Here is a 14,745-nt window from a genome sequence, read left to right as displayed (position 1 = left end):
AGAGGAAAAAGTTATTACCCAATACTAGTTGCAGAAGGTCAAGACAAAATGAGTGTTGTAGAGGGGACAATGACCCATAAAGTTCCAAAAACCAGTTGACGGCTTGGATGCCATCACTGTGTGCTATGCTTGTGTAGAGACTATCTACATCAAATGTTACCAGAAGACAGTTGGGGGGCAGAGAAGTGAAGGATCTGATGTGAGAAAGAAAATCGGAGACTTGCATTACCCACTGGATAACTTGTGCCAATTTCAGATCAGTTTCACTGGTTTCCGGATACATATTATATCTTGTACACCTTCCCACGCCGGTTGACAGGTAGGGAACATAGTATAATTATCCTTACATACACGTTTCTCCACTTACTGATATGTTCACTCCATCTTCCTCTATTAGGCTGTCTCCTCCCGGATGAGATTGGCGCTGTACCTATACGGTAGCCACTGAAACTCTTTATCTCTATTGGACAGGTACCTTTTCTTATACATATCTTATACATCTCTCCTTACCCTGAGAATTTTTTTCCCCCCCTCTTCCCCTCCCTCCTCCCCTCTCCCCTTCCACAATCTTTTCTCTTCTTTTACATTTCACTCTTCTTTTACTTATATCTAGCTTTGACATGTGATCTTCTACCCTGGTAATATACCATTACATGATTTCCTTAAGACTTTGACTGGCTGACCCCGACTTTCAATCGTTTAGTCACAGGTACCCACAAATCACTCAATAGTCGTGTACATGTCATGATTCACTGCATGATTTTTAATACGATTATCCTGTTTTTTCACCTAGTGCTCACACGCACCAATCATTCTCTCCTTTTGAGTGGTGACTCGTATCGCTCCTTTTCGAGTAGTGTTCATATATTGACTCCTCTGCCTCATAGGTATGTGCATTTGTTCGTCTCTTCACACATACGCATGATAAACTTTCAGTTTGCACACAAATTTCTTCGGATGATGTCCTAATCTTCTCCCTGGGTATATATATGCTATTACCCCATATGTTTGTACTTTTTTCACCCTGCAACTGTAATGCGTGTTACATGTTCTTTTTTGTACATTGTATATAAGTGACCGGAGCTGTGTCTCCTGGTAATTATCTCTTGTGTTATGTATTAATTTTGTTTTTATGTTTTCTTTATAGTCTGATATATTCTCTTGATAAAGGTCAAGGTGTGACCGAAACGTTGAGATAAGACTATTACACAATAAAAAACATCAAAGATACCCAGACATTGTTTTCTTTCTTCTTGGAGTGCCGGGGATAATTTTGGAGTTAAAAGGACAAAATGTCACATGTGACAACTTTTTTACATCCTTTCAACTAGGCCAGATGTTGAAGAAAAAACAACTTACCATGCTAGGTACTATGAGAAAAAACAAACCTGAACTACCGCAAGGTATCCTTAGCAAGAGAGAGGTGTACAGTTCTACTTTTTATTTTTTTGGAAATACAACTGTTGTTTCTTATGTTCCAAAAAAAACAAACAGGTAATTCTAATGAGCACAATGCACCATGACAATGCTGTAAGTGATAGAGAAGACAGAAAGCCTGACATTATTTTGGATTATAATGCCACAAAGGGAGCAGTTGATACTTTAGACCAAGCAATATCAACATATACATGAAAACGCAAATCCAATCGGTGGCCAATGATTTTATTTTATAACATACTGGACGTTTCTGCATACAATGCATTTGTCTTATGGAGAGAAATCGACCCCGATTGGAACCAGAATAAACTGCATAAAAGAAGATTATTTCTTGAGGAATTGGGAAAATCCCTGGTGAGGCCATATATTGAGAGCAGAAAAGTGAACACCAGAAGTAATGGAGCAACAGCCATTGTATAAAGTGTCCAGCATGCTCAAGAAAGAGACTCCACATCCACGGCCTCCACCAGCACAGCTACCAGCAAAAAAAGGAAGAGATGTAGATTTTGTCCATCTTCCTGTGACAATAAGACTAATCTTACATGTGCTGGATGTTCAAAATATCTGTGTAAAGGACATGTGTCTTATTATTGTGTTCAGTGTAAAAACGCATGAACATGTTCAGTTTATTCTTTTTTCTTTCTAAAATGGTTGAAGTTTTTATGATTTTTCATTTGTTGATTTATAAAATTTGTTTTCAAAAAGTTAAATTTCATGTTTTAGTAATAGTAATGTAAAGCTTCTTTATTATTTGTGTGCAGAATGTCAACAATCGAAGATAATTGCAAAAAGCCTGTGTAACCTTTTTATGAAAAAAAATAAAAAATTAAGTTTGAATTTAAATTTTTCATTTGTTTATGATCAACTATGTTCACATACAGTATTTCAATGAAAAAAGTATTCAAATAAAACAATTAGAGTAGCTAAAAATCAAGAATTAATAGGTCGGGTCATATTGACCCGGGAACAGTACAAGTGTATAGCAAATGCGAACAGAAAAGCAGGGTTAACAGCCGTGTGCGGCAATGATGCAAACCTGTCTGCGGCCCTTCGTCAGGGCAATGTGACACACGTGCCTTGTATGGCTCACGTGTTGAAGCTGATTCTCCAGCAATTTTTAAAATACAATCCCGGCCTACATGGCCTTGTGCAGCAGGCACGCTGCTATGTGCTCACTTTCATCCTTCACACCCAGCAGCTCAACAACTTTCATCGCTCCTGACGTCTTAGGGTCTGGCGCCTGAAATGCGATGTTCCGACACGCAGGAATTGGAATCTGCACATGTTGCAGCGTCTGTGGCAGCACCGCAGAGCCCTGCTGAAATACGGTATGACATATAGCCTGGGCTAACCTGATCCAGAGGTGGTGCAGATCACGCTGCTAGAGTGGTGTGAGATCAAGGACCTATGCACCCTTCTACACAGTTTACAAATATCGACGAAGATCTTTAGCACTGGCGATGCCATTCTCAGCGTGACAATTCTGGTCATCTACAAGATGGAGCAGACTGTATGCATTATTCAGAGTCAGGTGTTGGTTCAAGAGGAAGGGGAGGAAGTACAGGAGGAGTCATATGCAGAAGGGATAATAAGATCTACAAGGTCCAGATGGTGAGCGGCACCTAGGCGGAAATCAAGGGACGGTGGGGGAGAGGGATTAACAAGGGCGCATAGTATCTGCAAAAATTTTTGAGGAAGGTGCAGGAGCCCATGAAGAAATGGAGGACGAACTGGCGATGGGCATAGAAGACTCAGCAGATGAGTGAGAGCTTGCTCACATTTAGGTTGTGCGAGGTTGGGGGGAGAGGGCAGAGGAAGGAGGCACGATTCTCACCTCTCTGCCACCAACACACCAAGGACTTGGTCCTCCTGGATGCACAAGACACATGAGCGCCTTCTTGCTGCACTACCTACAACATGACCCTCGGATTGTACGAATTCGAAGTAATGCTAACTACTGGGTTGCCACACTGTTAGATCCCCAGTACAAGACAAAATTTGGCGAAATAATTCCTGCCATAGAAAGGGACGCACGTATACAGGAGTATCTGCAGAAGGTGGTACGGATTCTTAGATCTGCTTTTCCAGTAAACACCAGTGCTGCCCAGAGTGAATCTCAACGCTTTGTCATGGATAGGAGGAAATGGTCTTTTACTTGTCCACATCTGAGGGACCGAGGGCTGGCTGCTGTGCTGAAATGGCATTGAGTACGGTGTCCCTGCAGAGTTGCACTTTTGGTCATATACCAAATGAGTTCAAAAAGGACAGATGCTGGTGGAAAGGGGAACAGGTGTGTTGGAAAGGGGAAAAAAGTTTTTGTCCGTGGGTTTGGTGGTTAAGCAAAAGTAACATTTGATGAAGAAACACCATCTGTTACGGTGGGACTGGCAGATTTGGATAAGGTGGTATATACTATGTTACCGCTATATAACGAAAATTAATAAGAAAAGAAAGAGAAAGGTATATATCCCCATCAGCAGTCAGTGTCCACCGTGCTCCCAAATGGAAAAGGAGAGGTTGGCAACTGGAAGGTTAGATGGAGGATACAGATCTGTGTGGCTATGAAACTAATAGTTGCCTGAACAAAGTTAGACGCCACTTGGATCTGGAGACTGGGAGCCCTGTTAGTGTCACAGGGTCCACACGCCCACCCAGCCCAGGAACTCCCTGTTAACATCACAGGGGCCATTCAGTACGCTGACCGTGTGCATTGGGGCCACACCTGTGGACAGTAGGCGCATCAGCAGCAGCAGGCCTGTTAATGCCACTGGGCTGCACAAGCAGGACTTGTAGGACAAGAGCTGGTCTTAACCGTTCTGCGTTACCAACTGTGGTGGCGGCCTGCATCGACGCCCTATCCCTGCCTACCTCTGGCCTAAAGCCGCAATGGGTTCAACACATGGAGGTGTGCTCTTTTGGAGTATAATAGAAGACTGCGCACCTCCTTGTTGGCTCCAGCCCATTTTATAACCTGGGTCCGCCCCAAACCAGGGTGGACCACAATGCACCTCCTGGAGACAAAAGCAGAGTGACACGTCATGAGTGGCATAACTAGCGTCCTATTTGGAACCGCAACTTCAATGGCTGCCACGACACAAACATCTCACCAGTCATCGTCTGACCATCAATAATGAGGTGACAAGTCATAGGGGCGGGCCTCTGCAAGTCATTTGGGAGTGGCCTGGCCACATCGTCAGGACACCTGATGCCCTGTTGTCTATATGGCCCCCCCCACATCAGGGGCAGGGCCAAAGAGTTCATTACCGGACCTAGTCTCGGCACAAAACAGGACTTAGACCCGGCACGGAATGCAAGTACCTGTGCAAAGAGGCTTTTCACACTAAGTGTGGGAGCATGCGCTGTATCCCGAAATGAAGACTTAGCGTCAGGAATGGCACAGTCAGGCTGAGCATACTCACTAGGCGAAACACTGTAGTTAGGCTGCAGCTGGGGTAAATCGGCACATGCATGCGCACTAGCTGCCTCTCCACACTTACACGTGGAGGAGAAATTGCTCTTCGGGTGTGGACTTGGAGATGCTGTCTATAAACAGAAGGAAAAGCTAAAGAAAGCCTCACTTTCTATCCCTCCGAATTATCAAATGCAGCAACGAATTCCCTGAGTTTGCTATAACATTAGCGTAGCAAAATGTGCATGAGGATGTCCTGCACAGGTGCTAGAAATAGCTTGGCACCAGTGGTACAATAATGGAATACAACATCCAGTTCTATGATGCCACTAAATGGCAGTATTTTTTGCTATCATTATAGCTTATTAAAAACAGAGCAGGAGGGTGTCCTGCACAGGTGCTAGAAATAGCTTGGTACCAGTGGGACAATAATGGAATACAACATCCAGTTCTATGATGCCACTAAATGGCAGTATTTTTTGCTATCAATATAGCTTATTAAAAACAGAGCAGGAGGGTGTCCTGCACAGGTGCTGCACATAGATTTGCACCAGTGGGGCACTAATGGAGTACAACAGCCACTTCTGGTATGCCACTAAGTTTACTCAATTTTTGGTATTATAATGTCTTAGTAAGTAACAATGAGTTTGAGTGTGCAATGCAGGCAGACGTGCTGCAAATATCTTTGCACTAGTGGGACTATACAGAAGTCCAATAGCCACGTTTAGGATGCCACTAAGTTCACTCAGTGTTTGCTAGTATAATGGCTTAGTAACAATGAGTTTGAGTGTGCAATGCAGGCAGAGGTGCTGCAAATATCTTTGCACTTGTGGGACGATACAGACGTCCAACAGCCACGTTTAGGATGCCACTAAGTTCACTCAGTGTTTGCTAGTATAATGGCTTAGTTATAATGAGTTTGAGTGTGCAATGCAGGCAGACGTGCTGCAAATATCTTTGCACTAGTGGGACTATACAGAAGTCCAATAGCCACGTTTAGGATGCCACTAAGTTTCCTCAGTGTTTGCTAGTATAATGGCTTAGTAACAATGAGTTTGAGTGTGCAATGCAGGCAGACGTGCTGCAAATATCTTTGCACTACTGGGACTATACAGAAGTCCAACAGCCACGTTTAGGATGCCACTAAGTTCACTCAGTGTTTGGTAGTATAATGGCTTACTTATAATGAGTTTGAGTGTGCAATGCAGGCAGACGTGCTGCAAATATCTTTGCACTAGTGGGACTATACAGAAGTCCAACAGCCACTTTTAGGATGCCACTAAGTTTCCTCAGTGTTTGCTAGTATAATGGCTTAGTAACAATGAGTTTGAGTGTGCAATGCAGGCAGACGTGCTGCAAATATCTTTGCACTAGTGGGACTATACAGAAGTCCAACAGCCACGTTTAGGATGCCACTAAGTTCACTCAGTGTTTGCTAGTATAATGGCTTAGCAACAATGAGTTTGAGTGTGCAATGCAGGCAGAGGTGCTGCAAATATCTTTGCATTTGTGGGACGATACAGAAGTCCAATAGCCACGTTTAGGATGCCACTAAGTTCACTCAGTGTTTGCTAGTATAATGGCTTAGTTATAATGAGTTTGAGTGTGCAATGCAGGCAGACGTGCTGCAAATATCTTTGCACTACTGGGACTATACAGAAGTCCAATAGCCACGTTTAGGATGCCACTAAGTTCACTCAGTGTTTGGTAGTATAATGGCTTAGTTATAATGAGTTTGAGTGTGCAATGCAGGCAGATGTGCTGCAAATATCTTTGCACTAGTGGGACTATACAGAAGTCCAACAGCCACTTTTAGGATGCCACTAAGTTTCCTCAGTGTTTGCTAGTATAATGGCTTAGTAACAATGAGTTTTTTCTTCGTTCCCCTTGTGGGTCTCTGGGTAGAGGAAAGGAAGCCTGACTTTCTATCCCTCCTAATGGGGGAAATGCAGCAAGGAAATCCCTGACCTTAGCTACACAGACGCTGTCATCTTGTGTAGCGGTTAAACTCTGTTTTCAGGACCTGTCACCTATGGCTCTGACCCTGCCGGTATGAGCCCTTAAAAGGACTGATAGAAAGTGCTATCCCTATGCTGTCCAGCACTGTGTATGGAGCGTATACAGCTGTATCGGCGATAGGAGCTGCGCCAGTGATGTCTGACACCAAGGACGCAGAAGAGATAATGGCGTCCGGACGGGCAGATACTCGTTTTTATAATGCAGGGACATGTGACATGGACACCCTATCACACATGCCGTTGCTTCTCTGGCTAAAAGTCCACTTACCTGTGTGTGTGTCTGGGATTGGCTGACATGCTGCCCCCCCCACTACACGCGCGCGCTTAGGGAGGGAAGACAAGGAAAAAAAATGGTGTTCACCATTATACATACAGCAGTGATCTGAATGCACTGTTCCCGCGCACTATACACTGAAATCTCATAATAGTGTGACTTACACTATTACAGCGGAAAGCCAGCTAGGAATTAGCTGTTTTTTTTTTGCTGCTAGAACCGTTCTCGAGCGTATCTAGAACTATCGAGCTTTTGCAAAAAGCTCGAGTTCTAGTTCGATCTAGAACATCCCCCAAAATCACTCGAGCCGCGAACTGGAGAACCACAAACCACGAACCGCGCTCAACTCTAGTTATAACTCTGGAACGCTTCAACGGATCCTGGCGATTCTGACATTGTTTTTTCGTGACATATTGTACTTCATGTCAGTTGTAAATTTAGGCCGATACTTTTTGCGTTTATTTGTGAAAATTTTGGAAATTTTGCGAAAATTTTGAAAATTTTGCAATTTTCAAACTTTGAAAATTTATGCACATAAATCTGAGAGATATATCACACAAAATAGATACTAAATAACATTTCCCACTTGTCTACTTTACATCAGCGCAATTTTGGAACGAAATTTTTTTTTCGTTAGGAAGTTAGAAGGGGTCAAAGTTCATCAGCAATTTCTCATTTTTCCAACAAAATTTAAATAATTTTTTTTAGGGACCACATCACATTTGAAGTGACTTTGAGAGGCCAAGGTGACAGAAAATACCTAAAAGTGACCCCATTCTAAAAACTGCACCCCTCACACTGCTCAAAACCACATCCAAGAAGTTTATTAACCCTTTAGGTGCTTCACAGGAACCAAAGCAATGTGGAAGGAAAAAATGAAAATTTTACTTTTTAACACAAAAATGTTAATTTAGCCATAACATTTTCATTTTTACAAGGGAGAAAAGAGAAAGTGCACCCTACAATTTGTTGTGCATTTTCTCCTGAGTACTCTGATACCCAATATGGGGTAAAAATCAATTGTTTGGGCGCAAGGCAGAGGTCGAAAGGCAAGAAGCGGCATTTGAATTTTTGAACGCAAAATTAGCTGCACTCATTAGCGGACGCCATGTCGGGTTTGAAGACCCCCTGAGGTGCCTAAACAATGGAGCTCCCCCACAAGTGACCCCATTTTGGAAACTAGAGCCCTCAAATAATTTTTCTAGATGATTGGTGAGCACTTTGAACACCTGGGGGCTTCACAGAAGTTTATAACGTTGAGCCGTGAAAAGAAAAAAAAAAATTTTTACCACAAAACTGTTGCTTCAACTAGGTAGCTTTTTTTTTCACAAGGGTATCGGGAAAAAATGCTACATAAAATGTATTGTCCATTTTCTCCTGAGTACGCAGATACCTTATATGTGGTGGAAATCAAATGTTTGGGCACACGGCAGAGCTCGAAAGGGAAAGAGCGCCATTTGAATTTTTGAACGCAAAATTAGCTGCACTCATTAGCGGACGCTGTTACGAGGGGGACCCAGGGAAGCGTGCCAAGATGGGAAATGGACAGCTTCCGCCGGTCAAGGTCCACTGTGCGGTGTAAGGGACCGCTGCTATGGTCAGGAAAGAGTGAGCGGGTTGCTGCTAGTGATCGTCTGGAACATCACAGACGATCTATGTACACCGGTCCGCCCTAACCCGTGAGGGTTGTATGGCTCGGGGCTTCTCGTACGGTGTACCTGTTGCACGGGGACTCACAGAGGTGCCTATACACGTGTGCCAGTGGGAATCACAGGAATATGGCACGGGGGTAGCACAGAGGTGCCCACGCACGTGTGCTTCAGAAACCAAGTGAGTCCGACAGAGACTCGAGGAGCTCACCTGGGAAAGGAACACAGCCTGCTAAACGGGATACTGCCGGAGCAGCAAGGCAGGGGCAAGACCTGCAAACTAGGTGCTGCCTGAGCAGCAAGGGCAAAGCCCACAAAAGACAATAATGCCTAAGCAGTGGCGTGGCAGCACGCTACCAGACATCCAAACATAGAAGGACGGTCGCGCACCACCATGATGGCAGGGGGAGCTTTTAAGGAGGTGTAGCTCCACCCAAGGGCGGGCGCGAGACGGACGTGACCCAATCAGGGTTCGTGACGTCCTGGCCAGCCAGTCAGGATTCAGCACATCACCAGCCTCGTCATGGGGCCGTGTGATATCAGTGAGCGAATCAGAAGACGTCACGTGGAGCACATGCTCATCTTCCTGCCTCTGGGTCATAAAGGCGGGATCCCCGGTTTCACAATGTGCAGAGACATGGGAAGTCTTGCTGCTTCTTTGAGCATCTATTCTCTGCACACTGTGCAACCTCCCAGAGCCTCCATGATGCTGAGCAGGAGAGCTCGTGGCAGGCAAGGGATGGGAGACCACTCCATTCCTTGCAAGGGGAGAACAACTAGGTGTCACCCTTCTGCTGTGTCTCTGAGAAGGCAACTCCTGCAGACTGCGCAGTCTCCCAGACCTTTGGTGCTGCTGAGCAGGAGGGCTCGTGGCTGACAAGGAATGGGGGACCACCTCATTCCTTGCAATAAGAGAGCCACGACGTGTAACAGGATGCCATGTCGGGTTTGAAGACCCCCTGAGGTGCCTAAACAATGGAGCTCCCCCACAAGTGACCCCATTTTGGAAACTAGAGCCCTCAAATAATTTTTCTAGATGTTTGTTGAGCACTTTGAACACCTGGGGGCTTCACAGAAGTTTATAACGTTGAGCCGTGAAAAGAAAAAAAAAATGTTTTACCACAAAACTGTTGCTTCAACTAGGTAGCTTTTTTTTCACAAGGGTGTCGGGAAAAAATGCAACATAAAATGTATTGTCCATTTTCTCCTGAGTATGCAGATACCTCATATGTGGTGGAAATCAAATGTTTGGGCACACGGCAGAGCTCGAAAGGGAAGGAGCGCCATTTGAATTTTTGAACGCAAAATTAGCTGCACTCATTAGCGGATGCCATGTCAGGTTTGAAGACCCCCTGAGGTGCCTAAACAATGGAGCTCCCCCACAAGTGACCCCATTTTGGAAACTAAAGCCCTCAAATAATTTTTCTAGATGTTTGGTGAGCACTTTGAACACCTGGGGGCTTCACAGAAGTTTATAACGTTGAGCTGTGAAAAGAAAAAAACATTTTTTACCACAAAACTGTTGTTTCAACTAGGTAGCTTTTTTTTCACAAGGGTATCGGGAAAAAATGCAACATAAAATGTATTGTCCATTTTCTCCTGAGTACGCAGATACCTCATATGTGGTGAAAATCAAATGTTTGGGCACACGGCAGAGCTCGAAAGGGAAGGAGCGCCATTTGAATTTTTGAACGCAAAATTAGCTGCACTCATTAGCGGACGACATGTAAGGTTTAAAGACCCCCTGAGGTGCCTAAACAATGGAGCTCCCCCACAAGTGACCCCATTTTGGAAACTAGAGCCCTCAAATAATTTTTCTAGATGTTTGGTGAGCACTTTCAACACCTGGGGGCTTCACAGAAGTTTATAACGTTGAGCCGTGAAAAGAAAAAAAAAATTTTTTACCACAAAACTGTTGTTTCAACTAGGTAGCTTTTTTTTCACAAGGGTATCAGGAAAAAATGCACCATAAAACGTATTGTGCAATTTCTCCTGAGTACGCAGATACCTCACATGTGGTGGAAAGTAATTGTTGGGCGCATGGCGTGCTCAGAAGAGAAGGGCACCATTTGACAGCAAAATTGGTTGGAATCATTAGCGGACGCCATGTCACGTTTTTAGACCCCCCCTATGGTGCCTAAACAGTGGAGCTCCCCCACAAATTACTCCATTTTGTAACTAGACCCCTCATGGAATTTATCTAGATGTTTAGTGAGCCCCTTGTACCCCCAGAGGCTCCACTGAAAGTTGATAACGTTGAACCGTGAAAATTATTTATTTTTTTAAAAAACATTTTTTAAATTTTTGCAGCAACAAGGTAGCTTTTTTTTTTCTTTTTACAACAGTATCAGGAAAAAATGCACCATAAAACGTATTGTGCAATTTTTCCCGAGTACGCAGATACCTCATATGTGGTGGAAATCAATTGTTTGGGCGCATGGCAGGGCTCAGAAGACAAGGAACGCCATTTGACTTTTCAAACGCACAGACACATTGCACTGATCGGCCGCTGCAGGAGGCACGGTCGTATGAGATACAAAAAGCGCTGGGGATACGGAAAAAAAAAAAAGTCACGCCAAAAATTGAGCAGGGATGCTGATCCGCGCTCAGCGGGACGCATGGACAGATGCGATACTTTTTTTTCCGTATCGTCAACGCTCTTTGTATCGCATCAGTCCGTGCGTCCCGCCGAGCGCTGATCAGGGATGCACATAACGGATCGACATCCCTGCTCAATTTTTGGCGTAACTTTTTTTTCCGTATCCCCGACGCTTTTTGTATCGCATCCGTCCGTGCGTCCCGCACTGATCAGGGATGCAGATAACGTATCTGAATCCGTGGTCGGTTTTCGGCGGGACTTTTTTTTCCTTATCCCCGATGCTTTTTGTCACGCCAAAAATTGAGCAGGGATGCCGATCCGTTATGTGCATCCCTGATCAGCGCTCGGCGGGACGCACGGACGCATGAGGTGTAAAAATGGACAGGGGATAGAGGAAAAAAAAGAAAAAAAAAAGTTATACTCACAGTACCCAGAGGATTAGCAGGAGGAACAGGTTTACAGCAGCAGCCAGCAGGCAGGAAGTTGGACAGCTCAGCAGAAGACCCAGGAAGAAGGACCCAGCGATGGAGGCAGATGTGATCGGCCGGTGAAGACAGGTAAGAGGACGTCGGGGGGACAGCAGAGGGGGAGGGGGACAGCAGAGGGGGAGAGCAGAGGAGGAGGGAGATACCGGAGGAGCTGCAGAATAGAGATCACGGGGGAGGCCGGCAGATTGGGATGTCGGGGGCAGATTGGGATGTCGGAGGGCAGATTGGGATGTCGGGGGGCAGATCGGGATGTCGGGGGGCAGATCGGGATGTCGGGGGGGCAGATCGGGATGTCGGAGGGGCAGATCGGGATGTCGGGGGGGGCAGATCGGGATGTCGGGGGGGCAGATCGGGATGTCGGGGGGCAGATCGCAGGGGGCACGGGCAGGGGCCATTACGGGAGTGCGCAGGAGCAATCACAGGAGCGCGCAGAGGCTGCAAGGTGAGCACAATACTCACCGCTCCTGCTCCGTGACGTGACAGCAGTGGCAGCAGCAGCGGTGGCGTGGTACCACTAGTACCAGCCAGTGCTGCACGCTGCAGACATATTGGGGGAGGGTCCCCAGACCAGCACAGGCCTGGGGAGGGCGGCCACCAGCAAATCAAACCGCCCCACTGCACACTGATTGGAGCGATTCGGCGTCATAGCACGATCGCTCCAATCAGTGCTGCAGGGGCTGGGGGCAGCATGTTTGAGATCCACCTATGACCTGCTGTACCTGCTACGGCGTCTCATAGCCGGATCTCACAGTATCGCACTATTTCCGGCATTATTTTTACCGAAATCAGTGCGAAAGATGTGGTTGGCGGTTCAGATTTGAACAGCCAATCACATCGATCGTCAATGGGGGGTGGCGATGCCACCCCCCCTGGGGTGAAGCAAAGGTCCCCTGCTGTAAGAAACAGCAGGGGACATCATTTGAAAGCCGTTGCTATGGCCACGGCAATCAAATGAACTTTAGGCAGTAAAATTACGTCCCTGGTCGTTAAGTCACGTTAAAATAGGACGTCATTTTACTGCCCGCGGTCGTGAAGGGGTTAATGGTGAGATGGCAGTAGGCTTGGAATTTGGCAGGAAATTTCCGCATTTCAGCATAGAGAATATTAAAATGCCTATGAGTTTTCCTGAGCTTCACAAGGGGGTGAATCCACATCCTTTTCTCCTGTGCTGGCTTTTCTTCAATCATATGTCGCCTAACCCCAAATCTCCTAGATATCAACCACAACAAATACATAGTTGCTTCATTGGAGAGAGACATGTTGAAGTGTGTATGATGTGATAAAGAGCCCAAAAGCCTTGTTTTCACAGGGTTTTTAAACAAAAAAACTAAATTGGGAAGCTAATTGTCCACTTAAACACAACTGGGGCACATCATGATGGGATAACAAGGTTATTTGTGGTAAAATACGGTTCTTAAAAAACGGACCGCACACGGACAGCACACGTACATATTTTATGGCAATACGGACATCCCACACGTACACACGGCTCGCATACGCCATCACACAGATGCCATACATACCGGAGAAACGCCCCTAAAATACTGAACACGGACACGAAAAACGGAACGTGAGACACGTACATTTTTTATGCGGAAGTGTGTTTTGTGCCTTAGATGCACAGTACCAATAAAGCCCAACAACTGGGGGCTGCAGCCGTGGGCTTTATCTGTGCGGCAATCAGAATATGGGGGACCCTGCGCCAATTGTATTATTTATTCATTTATTTTCATACCACCATACTGACCCGCAGACACTTGCACTGCTTTCCCCTCCCACCAGCCGTCCTGGTGCCTGTGATTGGTTGCAGTCAGCTGACATGCTGCCATTCAGGGTGGGGGCGCATCTAACTGCAACCAATCACATGCGCCAAAAGCAGTGAATAGACAATTGTCAGCTCCGGAAGGAAAAATGTGACCTGGAAGGAGTGTGCTGCCATGACACAGCCTCAGTGAATCCACCACGCATGCTCCTAAACCCCTATCCCTTCCCCCAACTTTTTTAATCTCTGGATTATGGTCCTCACAGACTTATATAGGTACCGGATTCCAGGGCGGATAGTTTTTGTTTTGTTTTTTATTTCGTAGGGGCCCGCTGGTCCCGTTTTTTTGCGAGTTCGATCAGCTCTATTCTTTAACTATTTCCATACCTACAAAGAATTCAGCAAAATGTGATCACAAGGAGTTCTACCAGGTGCCATATCATCTATCTAACAAAGAAACATTAACACTTCTAACTAAATTGGGAATTGACACTTGCACTATAAAAAAACTATGTTGATATAAAAAAAACAATAAAATGCACATTAAACAACAGTAACAATTCTAATATACTGAGGGTGAGAGAAAGGACAATTTGCATATCCTAATGTCATTAGATGTCTATGCAGTGGAATATATCAGAGACATTATCAATTTTTTTTTAAAAAAAGTATTCACATAAACACATCATTGCTTAATTAAAAAAAGCTTTAACTTAGTTTGCAGATGTATGCATTGGACAAAATAATAGATGTTTTCTAAAATGCAACTTCCTTGTTTGGACATTTATAACAAATAAAATTGATAGGTGATATCATTGGCATGACTAGAGTACCATAGACCCCTGTACAGAATTTGGACCTGGGGCCCCCTGCCCCGCACATTGGTCAGATGTATGGGTCCCTGTAGTATTTTAAATTCTATCCATAAACATACCTTCCCCTAAACTGCATTTTGTAGTAATGTCCACCATCCTGGTACATATGTCCCCATCCTGGTATGCATGGTCCCATCATGGTATACATGGTATATATGGTTTCCATCCTGGTACACATGGTCCTCCTCATGGTATATAGGGTCCTTATCCTGGCATACCTGGTCTCCATTGTAG

General features: G+C 45.2%; 1 long non-coding RNA gene across 1 annotated transcript; it reads left to right on the top strand.

Moving 5' to 3' along the window:
- Positions 1-395: 395 nt before the first annotated feature.
- Positions 396-882, top strand: LOC142244219 (uncharacterized). Its single transcript, XR_012724471.1, has 3 exons — positions 396-471; positions 614-709; positions 794-882. It is a non-coding gene; the product is annotated as an uncharacterized LOC142244219 (long non-coding RNA).
- The last annotated feature ends 13,863 nt before the right edge of the window (positions 883-14,745 follow it).

The sequence above is a fragment of the Anomaloglossus baeobatrachus genome, chromosome 6 (assembly GCF_048569485.1).
Source record: "Anomaloglossus baeobatrachus isolate aAnoBae1 chromosome 6, aAnoBae1.hap1, whole genome shotgun sequence".
NCBI lineage: Eukaryota > Metazoa > Chordata > Amphibia > Anura > Aromobatidae > Anomaloglossus > Anomaloglossus baeobatrachus.
Note: the sequence above shows the minus strand (reverse complement) of the source record. Positions and strands in the feature narration are given on the sequence as shown.